Source organism: Ursus arctos, unplaced genomic scaffold (assembly GCF_023065955.2).
Source record: "Ursus arctos isolate Adak ecotype North America unplaced genomic scaffold, UrsArc2.0 scaffold_4, whole genome shotgun sequence".
NCBI classification, from domain to species: domain Eukaryota; kingdom Metazoa; phylum Chordata; class Mammalia; order Carnivora; family Ursidae; genus Ursus; species Ursus arctos.
In genome coordinates, this window is record NW_026623056.1 from 61,794,680 (window position 1) to 61,806,796 (window position 12,117).

Below are 12,117 nucleotides of genomic sequence, written 5' to 3' on the forward strand. Positions count from 1 at the left end.
ACCACCTCATATTTCATAGAACTGAAAGTACCTTATCAAAAATTATTGATCCGTCAGATTGTTTACTCTTTTCACACAGAGAACATATTTTTTAAAAAAATAAAAATTTTACATTTCATTTTTAAATAAATTATATTTTGGCAGATTCTCTTACATTACCTGCCTAAAAGTCTCACTGTAAGAAGCAACAACCTCACCTCTTCCTCTCCACTATCTGCTCAGCAGCCAAAAAGCAGCAACCATGCTTGACTGTATCTCCATCCATGTTGGCCAGGCTGGTGTCCAGACTGGCAATGCCTTCTGGGAGCTCTGTTGCCTGGAACATGGCATCCAATCCAATGGTGAAATGCCAAGTGACAAGACCACTGGGGGAGGAGATGATTCCTTCAAGACCTTCTTCAGTGAAATGGATGTTGGCAAGCATGTGCCTAGGGCAGTGTTTGTAGACCTGGAACTCACGGTCATTGATGGAATTCACATTGGCACCTACTGCCAGCTTTTCCACCCTGAACAGCCTAACACAGGCAAGGAAGATGCTGCCATTAACTGTGACCAAGGGCATTACACCATTGGCAAGAGGATCACTGACCTCATCTTGGACTGAATTTGGAAACTGTCTGACCAGTGCACAGGTCATCAGGGTTCTTGGTTTTTCACAGCTTTGGAGGGGGAACTGGTTCCAGGTTCACCTCCCCGCTGATAGAAAGACCCTCTGTGGATTATGGCAAGAAGTCCACGCTGGAATTCTCCATTTACCTAGCCCCCCAGGTTTCCAAAGCTGTATTTGAGCCCTACAACTCCATCCTCACTACCCACACCAAGCTGGAGCACTCTGATTGTGCCTTCATGGTAAGGAACGAGACCATCTGTAGTAGAAACCTCAATACTGAACAACCAACCTACACAAACCTTGAACCACTTATTAGCCAGATTGTGTCTTCCATCACTGTTTCCCTCAGATTTGAGGGAGCCCAACAAATCCCTCAGATTTGTTGATCTGAAAGAATTCCAGACTAATCTGGTGCCCTATCCCAACATCCACTTCCCTCTGGGCACATTTGCTCCTGTCATCTCTGCTGAGAAAGCAGAGGTACATCTGTACCTTCTGTAACAGTGATCAGCAATGCATGCTTTGAGCCAGCCAACCAGATGGTGAAATGTGCCCCTCGCCGTGGTAAATACATGGCTTGCTGCCTGTTGTTCCATGGTGACATGGTTTCCAGAAATGTCAATGCTTCCATCGCCACCATCAAGACCAAGCGTATAATCCAGTTTGTGGACTGGTGCCTCACTGGCTTCAATGTTGGCATTAATCACCAGTCTCCAACTGTGGTACCTGGTGGAGAACTGGCCAAAGTACAGCGAGCTGTGTCCATGTTGAGCAACACCACGGCCAGTGCTGAAGCCTGGGCTCACCTGCACCACAAATATGACCTGATTATGCCAAGTTTACCTTTGTTCACTGGTATGTGGGTGAGGGCATGGAGGAAGGAGAGTTTTCTGAGGCCCATGAGAAGATGGCTGCCCTTGAGAAGGATTATGAGGAGGCTGGTGTAGATTCTGTTGAAGAAGAGGGTAAAGAAGAAGGATAGGCTAAAGAAGAAGGAGAGGAATACAAAAGTTAAAAATGTGACAAAGGTGTTGCTTTTACAGGGAAGCTTATTCTGTCTTAAACATTGAAAAGTTGTGCTCTGATCAGTTCGTTTGTACATATACAATTACTGACCTGTGAAAACACGATGCTGTATTTCACACCCAAGCTGTCCATTTATCTCATGGGGTTGAATAAAGAATCCTCTCTGTCTTAAATGAAAAATCAAAAGACAAAGAACAAAAAAAAATTTTAAATTAAAAAAATCATCAGTCAGTAATATTTTGGGGCATTGTCATTAAGCAAGTCTCCAGTCTAAGTAATTGAACCAAAATAGCAATCTTATTTTCCTATTGGAAAAGACAAATTTTGGGCCACATGCCAGAGGAAAAGTATCCGTATGCAGGCATGATGATTTCTTAAATTATTTCTGTCACTCTTTTCTGGCTGGTTTCCCACACCTTTACAATAAAATGTTAGTGTAAATGTAATCCTAACTCACTTTCCTAGGACATCCAATTCCATAATTTAAGAGTTAAAGTTCTGTATGTTGGAGTTCTTACTTAAAATTAGAACCAGAATTAGTGCTATTTAAATATATGCTTTGTTTGCTTCTAGCTACTAGGTTAAGCTTAATTTCCATTCATCTTTGGCTATCAAGAAATGAAAGCTTTTTGTGGTTTTCAGGTAAGCCTGATTTTCATAAATCTTGAAAATTTTGTCATTTCTTTCCCAGAGATATGCTGCTAATCAAGGTATTAAGCATAATTGATTCAAACTAGTATTTGGTCTTCATCATTAAAGTATAAACAAGATAATTTGTGAGTAGTAAGTATGCATTACACAGATTAATATAATTATTTGCAACTAAAATACAATACTTTTCTCTAATGTGGTGAATAACATTAATTAGAATGTACTTCTGTGTAATATAGATATTTACAACTTCTTTTAAATTATCATTTATTAATTTCATAGGAGATATATTTCAGTGACTCTACACTTGACTCTAAATTTGAAGTTTAGGAATCCATTTATAAGTTTGCTTCAGAAGAGATTCATGATTCCTCATGACAAGTATTTAATTATAAATCATCAACTGAAAAAACCGTAAAACTTTAAGAAAGCCTTCTACAAAGCTATTCTGTTATCATAAAACCTTAATTAATAACTGCATAAAATTGCTTATTACAGCAAATTTTAAAATTAATCATGCAAATGTTGAAGAAAGAGCATTAGATTTTTTATTTTGTTTTACAAACAGCAGCAAAAGTCTTGGCTAGAAATTATATAGTGAAAAGCACCATCAAACAAGCAAATTAAAAATCGCTTGAAGCTCTTTCAAGGTTATATCCTAATATCCTTGAAAGGAGACGCTTGCAGATTGTCAGATCTTCCGAAATTGACAGTCTGTGTTATACTATTAACCTACCAAACAGACGAAAACATTTGCACAGAAAGTATTTTAAAACATTGTATCGAAATAACGTGTATATTACAGAGCTGGATTCAACATTTTCTTGGTTTAAAAAATAACAATAGTAAAACAAGAGACTTGCAAAAAATTGTACACCCAGGATCAAGTCTCCAGAAGCAGGATACAGAGTGGTTTAGAAAGAGGGCCTGCAATCATATTTCTGAGTCCCAGTTCCACCACCTACTAAATCATTAATTGTGATCCTCACTTTCCTTATCTCATGCAATGAGACTCATGGACTTGCCAAGAGTTACTTTGGCAATAAACTGAGACAGTGAATGTAAAGCATAGAGCCAAGTCAGTTCCAAACATTGATACATGTTTGTTACTATGTGGCATTGCAAGAGGTGTTGTTGGCGGTAGTGTTCCCTTCCCTAGGGACAGATGTTTCCCAGTTCCCTGAGGAGTATTTTGGTTTGAAAAGTTTAAGACTCACTGAAACACATAAGCCTTAGATATCTCTCAAACTACTTTATGCACTTTCCTGTGGCCATATGTCACATTTTCAACTCTGATATCCACCACTTAAAAAGCATTTCCCACCATCTTAGTCTTTGAAATCCTACACACCTAACAGTTATGCTCTCTTTTTCTTGGCTTCTTCTCTGAATATACTAGATAAAAGTAACTTCTCCTTCCTCTACTGAAGGCATTACAGTTCATTTACATTTTTTGAGTGCTTATGATTATCTAGAAATCATTTTTTCATACAAATAGCCTAATTAAGTGAATATTACTATTAGTCTCACATCTTTCAAATGAAGAAACTGAAGATTATACAGATAATCTTTGTTGCCCAAATCACCAGTGAGGAAGTACCTAAAAAGTGGCTGAAACAGGTCTACCAGCCTCCCATACCTCTTTCCAAAATGACTTTTCCCTACTGTTTTAGTCTCAGATATGCCACTAATAGACCATCTTGGGTTGCCACTATTTGTATCCATGGCTTATTTCCCTTACTAAATTATGAGCTCCTAGAATTTCACAATTCTTCCACTGGTTGTTATCTAAAACAAAAAGGCCAACCAGAAACCAGAGAAAGGGGGAAAAAATTGCTTTTCATCTGACCTTGCTGAACTCAAGAAATACTAACATTCTCATGGGAAACATACATGGAAAGATTTCAAGACTATGAAGATTCAGAGAATTGTCTTAACTTGCAGAAGCTATACCAAAGAAATCTGAATCTCTGGCATGTCACTATTAATGACACATGTCAACTTTCATGGGGTCATGAGATAAATAGTAACCTGAACCACTTGCTTCCAAAGCTTTTGTTTCCTCTGAAGGCTGACATGGTGTCATATGAAGTCACAGGTCCCATTACACCTGCTGCAATCAATACTGCAATTAAAGGAGACTAGCACCTGAACGAATTGATCAAACAGATCCAAACCTATTTTCTCCACTTTATATAAATTCAAAACAATAAAATAACAAATTAAATATATTGCACATACACAGAAAAACTGTCACTTCTGGAGAGCAGTAGATCCCTAGATCTCTAGATCAAAGATCTATCTTTGATTTGTAAAGATACAAATCAAAAAATAAACAAGATTTTATACAAATTTCTAATGTTTAAGTAGTCATGTGCAGGAATAAAAAAATAAACATTACTCCCAGTCAACAGTGTCTACTTCTTTTTGATTTTACACATTTGGTAGTTCAACAGAGAACTGACATAATGCTTTGCATTTTTACAGTTTTGTCAGTAAGATTAAGATATCAATGGCAAGCTAACATAACGGTTAAGATCAGCATTTCTAACTGCATAAAAGAAGGTCTTTGATTTGCCTGTACAAATTCAATAACAACTCATTAGATGTAACTATGACTTATTACTTTGTTTCTTCAAAGATAATGCCTCAATATTTTGCCCTATGAAATAAAGCAAATGATTTCATGTCATCTTAAATTTGAAGTGCATCTTAAATATCATCATAAAAAGTGCTTGAGTGGCTAGAGTAGAAGATTCCCAAAATATGAAGACAAAGTCAGATAAAGGTTACCCTCTGAAACCGAAAGTTATAAAGATCATAATATTTTAGATCCGATTTAATTAAATATGTTGGACACATATCATGTTACTTACATGTGCCTTCGTATTGATTGTCCTCATTAATGAATTCTATTATCATTTAGTGAGATACCTCAGTTGTAAGTGACAGAAACAACTCAAGCTTTCTTAGGCAAAAAAAAAAAGTGAAATATACTGTGATGAAATGGAGGAGAGGAACCTAAACAGTATTGCAGATGGACCTCAGATAGTGACTAGAACTAAGAAATGTAAACTATTAGGACTTTTTATTTCTATACATGATGCTTCTCTTTGCATAGTTGCATTCTTCTTCTTTTTCATTCCTTATCCATATAGAATATTATGGCCTGATCAGAGCTCCTGATTTTACCTGTTAAATGGTGTCTGTAAGCAAAAGTCACTTGCTCTCTCATTCCCAATTTCAAAATCCCCCAAACAAAATCTATTTGGCATCAATTGTGCCATGTCCAATTCAATCTAATCATCAATGCCTGGAATGCAATGTCACACGCCATTATATGCTACCATGAGTTAGCTGTGGTATTTAAGGGCAATAGCATTATAAACTTAAAAGATAATCCAAACCGTATTATTGCATGTGGCCATCCACAGTAGTAACCTAACTAAACATTCAAAGAATTCTACATGATCCAAAGAGACCAAACATACCTAAGTTTCCTGGAAAACTATAAACCACTCAGTTCTTTTACAGTGTGTCTGAGGTCATCTCTGTATTTCAAGACAGAAAAATCATGGCTTGGGGCGCCTGGGTGGCTCAGTCGTTGAGTGTCTGCCTTCGGCTCAGGGCGTGATCCTGGCGTTATGGGATCGAGCCCCACATCAGGCACCTCCACTGGGAGCCTGCTTCTTCCTCTCCCCCTCCCCCTGCTTGTGTTCCCTCTCTCTCTGGCTGTCTCTCTCTCTGTCAAATAAATAAATAAAATCTTTAAAAAAAAAAAAAAAGAAAAGAAAAATCATGGCTTGTACGGAAAATAGAAAATAGGTTATATATTAAAAATGAGTCCAGCTAACCAGCTCTGTCTGAGAGAGAATGGGTGTCATGAATAATCAAGTAACTAAACAGGTTTGTTCTGTAGTGTAATGTGGGTAAGTCTCCTGAATCTAAGCCATCCAATGAGATAGTCCTTAAGACCTCCAGCTGTCTTTCCTTTTCTTTTATGAACACCCACAGTCATATAACTTACAATTTCAATTTCTTTGGTAGCTTTATGTAAGAAAACATTGACCTGGATCATAGACACAAGGTTTCTCAACACTAGGACAATATAATCCCTAATCAAAACAAATGTCCATGTAATTTACAAAAGGGTAATAACTAGTGTATCATGAGCCAGTGTTTTAAAATTGATCATCCTTGAATGAACCAGGTCCCAAACCATTATTTTTTTTGCTTTTTTTTTTATGTAAAAGAATATGTTCAATCACAGAAAAAGGAAAACACATCCTCAAAATCAAAGAACTGCCTCTTATCTAGCTAATCCAGATAGATCATGATGACCTAACATTTACTGAAGTTGGAAAAGTTACTATTATAATGACAAAGTCTCCCCAAAAAACCCTAGATTTTAATAGCTTGTTTAATATCAGTTAAGATAACATATTCTAACAAGTGACTGAGTCTAATATTTATTGACAAGATATTTAAATGATAATTCTTGTAGCAAGAAGCTCATACAAATAAGGTACCAAGTGTGGGTTATAATGAAAGCTCTATGGGAATAAAAATGACTAACTCAAAATTGCACCACACCTACTTGAAATGTTAATAAATTGCTTTTGAAAAAACAATTACTTTCTAACTATACAAGTGCATGTACATTATATGGAATCTACTTTTTGGCAGCTGAAGAAGAAATATGTAAGTTGTGATTGAAATGGTAGTTCTAATTTATTCTCTTCAGTACTGTTGAGATATGATTTTAGGATGATTAATGATGATTATAACAATGAATTTAAAAGGTCATCAGGTGAGAAAGTCCAACTGAGGAACTTCAGAATTCTTTAAATTAGTGGTGTCCAACTGCCTTTTATTTGCAGAACATTTTTTTAAAGTATATGTAAAACCTGTATAATTAGAGTATATTCTGGCTAATAGGAATGGATGAGAAGCATAGAACTACTCTACCAAACCTCTCTTTTTCCCTGCACACTGACTTTCAGTTACCTCCTTAAAACTCTAAAGCCCTGTGCGCCTGTTTACAAACCACTGTTTGAATTCATATTTCCTACTACGGCCTCCATTATTTTTCACGACAAATTCCAAACGCATCAATACCAAAGTAATGGAAGCACAGCGATTGCATTCTACTCTCTGGAGCGCTTTGTTCCTAAACTGCATTTTGATTCGTGATAATTTAGTTTCCTCAACTGGGATGATTTATAGCTATCCAATAAGTGCCATGTTTTGTGTACTTTCTACCAGTATGAGCAGTCAGGTCTAGACCAAAGCTTATTTTTCTTCATTTGGAACTGAGAAGTGTCCCCATAGGTTGAGGAAGATAATGGTGACTTACCAGAATGCCCGTTTATTGTTTCTTTTTCCTGAAATACATTTTCACCTTTTCAGGATGTCCCACAAAAATCCTTGTTTGATTTCTTCACTTTTTAACAACCAAATAATAACATTCGAGACTACAACATTATGACATTTTCTTCAACGTGATAGCTGTGTTATTCTTGTTCTTTCTTTCTTGTTCTCTGCTGGAAAATTAACATTAGCAAACAAGATGGTAATGACACATTTTATTATAGTTACTGACTTAGGTAAATTCCTATTAATAATACTCATAAATATTCCCACAACATTCAGTTATGATTATCTTGTTTATTTACTGATTATCATTGATAATGTGTGGAATTCATCTGCATCCTCCAGACGAACTGTGCAGGTAAAGATACATATGATAGAAGAGGAAAGAAAAAGGAGAAGGAGGAGAAACAGAAAGTGCTATTCAGAGCGTGCTGTATTTCTTTTAAAAAATGTATTATTATAGAATAAGAAGACAAGCCTGGGGAAAAAAATATTTGCAAAAGACACATCTCATAAAGGACTGTTATCCAAAATATGCATAAAACCCAATAATAAAATAAACAAACTGTTAAGAAATAGGCCAAAGAACTTCACAGATATCTCATTGAGGAAGTTATACAGATGGCGAATAAACATATGAAAATATGCTGCACATCATATGGCATCAGGGAAATGCAAATTAAAATAATAAGATACCATTATACATCTATTAGAATGGCCAAAATCCAGAATACTGACAAGATTAAATGCTGACAAAGATGTGGAGCAACAGGAACCTTCATTCATTGCTAGTGGGAATGAAAAACTGTACAGCCATTCTGGAAGGCAGTTTGGCAGTTTCTTACAAAATTAAACATTTTCTTGCTGTGATCCAGCAATCACACTCCTTGGCATTTGCCCAAGTGAGTTGAAAATTATGTTCACACAAAAACCTGCACACAGATGTTTATAGCAGCTCTATTCATAATTGCCAAATCTTGGAAGCAACTAAGACGTCCTTCAGTAGGCAAATGGGTAAACTATATCCAAACAAAAGAATATTATTCAGCATTAAAAAAAGGAGCTATCAAGCCATTAAAAACATAAAGGAAACTTAAATGCATATTACTAAATGAAAGAAGACAATCTGAAAAGGCTATATCCTATATGACTCTGAGTATATGACATTTTGGGAAAGGGAAAGCTATGGAGACAGTAAAAACATAAATGATTGCCAGAGGCTGGGGAGATGGTGGGATGACCAAGCAGAACACAAGGATTTTTCAGGCGGTGAAACTATTCTGTATGATACCACAGTGGTGGATAGAGGTCATTATACATTTGTCAAAAACCATGGAAGGTACACAACCTGGAGCGAACCTCAATATAAACTGTGGACTTTGGGTGAGAACGATGTGTTGCTGTGGTTTCATCAATTGTAACAAATGTACCACTGTGGTGAGGGGTGTCAATAGTGGGGGAAGTGGTGCACGTGTGAGGACGGAAGTAGATAGGAGCCCTTTGCACTTCTCTGCTCAGCTTTGCTGTGAACCGAAAACTGCTCTAAAAAATAAAGTTGATTTTTATGTAAACTCACTTGTCCTATATACCTCCCAGATCTGTTGTGTGAGGCAAAGAGTCTGATGAATTTGAAGATACTTCAAATAAATAACTCTACTCTGGTCTTCAAGTTTAAGCTTTGTGTCCTAGATTTCCATGATACGCCGAACTATACCCATTCAAAACCAATCTTCTCATGTTTCTTTCAAATTTTTCTTTCACCTGCTATATCTAGCAGGGTTTATAGTGTTTCCATCAACTTAGAAGCCAAGGAGGAAAGTAGAGAACCACTCTTAATATTGATATTATTCTTGTCCCATATACACAAATATTGACTACATTTTATCTTTTAAATTTGGCATGAACTCATCTTCTACTCTTCCTAATCCCCAAAACTGTTGCCTGGGGTACATATTAGCATCACTTGGGGAAACTTGTAAAGCTTCTGATACCTAGGCATCACCCCAGTTCAATTACAGCAGAATTGCTTGGGATGGAACCCACATATCAATAGTTTTTAAGGCTCCCAGGTGATTCTAATGTGCAGCCAGGGTTTTAATTCACGGATTTGGACCTTAACGATCTAGAGACTGGATAGCTTCACCATCATGATCCTAATTGATGGCCCTGCCTCCAGGATTCTTTCTATCAAATGTTAAATCCATCACCCAGAGCCTGCTCTTAAAACACTCCCTATTTCTTAAACATATTTTTATTTTCATCCACTTCAGGATAGAGCCCAGATCCTTGACAGGGGATATATGGATCTGCATGATCTGGCTCCCAAATTCTGCTCAGTCTCCCAGCCTCATTTTCCACATTAAATGCTTTGTATTTGATAGTCAAGCAATGCCAAGCTGCTTACACTTCTCTGCACACATCATGGCGGCTTACCTCACTGTCTTGTTCATGATTTTGTCATTCCCTCATTTCATTTAATTATTGGCCCCTCATTATTTAAGATTCATCTCGGAAGTTCTCCTCATCCCCAGGATGGACTTATACCTTTCATCTAGGCTGTGATAGAGGTAGCATGTCTTTTTTCATTTGTTCATACCTTCCATAGATTGTAATTATTTCTTTTTGCATGATTCTCTCACTAGTTGGTGAGCAACCTGAGGAAAGGAATGTGTCATATCAATGTTTGTATCTATGCCCGTGGAGACAATTCGTTGTTTGTTATATGAATGGATAAATTATGACATCATCAGTGCAAATAAAGTGATTGCTTATCTTTCTCCTCACATTGGAAAAGAAATTATCAAAAAACAAAATTTTAGTTTTAACAGGATGGAGAATGAGTGTTAACCAGAGATCTCTCAATTATTACATGAGGAATAGTGATAGTTTTTGTTATTACTCCTAAACTACTTTATTGTATAAGTCCTGAAAGATGGATTTAAAGGAAGACTCCAGATGATTGCTTATGAATTTATTTCCATTAGCATAAGCTTCTTAGAGAGCAAGGAAGATTTTGCAGTAGTATCTTGTAACTGAAGGTATCTGCCTACCTAGATAATTCTAGCGCCAGTCATGTTATTGAAATAAAAATGGTGATTATTGACAGATCTTCAATGTGAATCAAAACTAGAGGAAGTAATGCCTCAGGAGTCCTCTAACCATAAATCTGGAATTAAAAATAGTTATGTTGTGATCCTCGTGTTGACTCTGACCTTTGTTAAAATTTATGCTTATTTCTTTCATTTCTAGTAATTAGTAATTAAACTAGTCAGCACCACTCCCTTAATACTACATTTCCCTGTTCTTCTTAATATCCTCCCTGTGCTCTACTTATTCCTAGCTTTGGGCCTATTCACTCCCCTAAGCCAAGGGTTATGCTCACTTTAATATTTCTTTTTCAACTCAATCATTTCCCAGTAGATGTGTTCCTGCCATTGTACACCTGAGATGTGCTCCCAGTTCCTTTAGATTCCTGAGTTTATGTCCCTGTTCTTGATTCTTGGTCCTCGAAACTAAGCCAGTTGCTTGACCTAAATGACTGAGTATCTACACTCTTAGTTTCAACCTCTTTACATCTGATTTTCTCGCTAAAAATGATTTCTCTGTCTTCAATCCAACTCCAAACTCATACCTTTGTCTTTCTTTCCTTAGGTTAGAAAACTCTAATATGAACGGTTGTCCAGAGTTCCAGCTTCCTGTTTAAACCCTAAGGCAAAATGCAACGCCGTGTAATCCACCCTATCCCTTTATAAGTCTGATATGACTTTAGAAAATGGGACTTAGAATCAGTTTTGTTATTATACATGGAGTTTGGGACCTTCAGTCTCAGATCTCAAAGACACATCTCACCCAGACCCTAAACAGATAATACCTGAAACTTCAAACATGATACATATTAATGAATATATGGGACACTGCTGTAGTGTCAAAATATCAAGTGGTAATTCAGTCAGGCCGCCAACTAGGGAGAAATAATGAATGAAAGAAAATGGGAATGAGTACCATAGCATACATCTATAACATTTCAATGGGTATCATTCTTTTTTTTTTAATTTTTTATTATGTTATGTTAGTCACCATACAGTACATCATTAGTTTTTGATGTAGTGCTCCATGATTCATTGTTTGCTGGGCTCTGTCCTGCTGTTGACCATTCTGGGCCCACTTGCCCAAGAACAGGGCAAGCACCTCCATGCATCCGTGCACATCTTCCTTGATCTTTTTTTTTTTTTTTTGATGTAGTGTTCCATGATTCATTAGTTGCATATAACACCCAGTGCACCATGCAATATGTGCCCTCCTTAATACTCATCACTGGCCTAGCCCAATCGCCTACCTCCCTCCCTTCTAAAACCCTCAGTTTGTTTCCCAGAGGCCATAGTTTCTCGTGGTTCATTCCCCCTTCTGTTTACCCCTCCTTCATTCTTCCCTTCCTTCTCCTACCGATCATTCTTGCA

At 36.8% G+C, this 12,117-nt stretch overlaps 1 pseudogene; it reads left to right on the forward strand.

The window, feature by feature from the left end:
• The first annotated feature begins 241 nt into the window (after positions 1-241).
• On the forward strand, positions 242-1,592 carry LOC113247743 (tubulin alpha chain-like; annotated as a pseudogene).
• Positions 1,593-12,117: the final 10,525 nt, after the last annotated feature.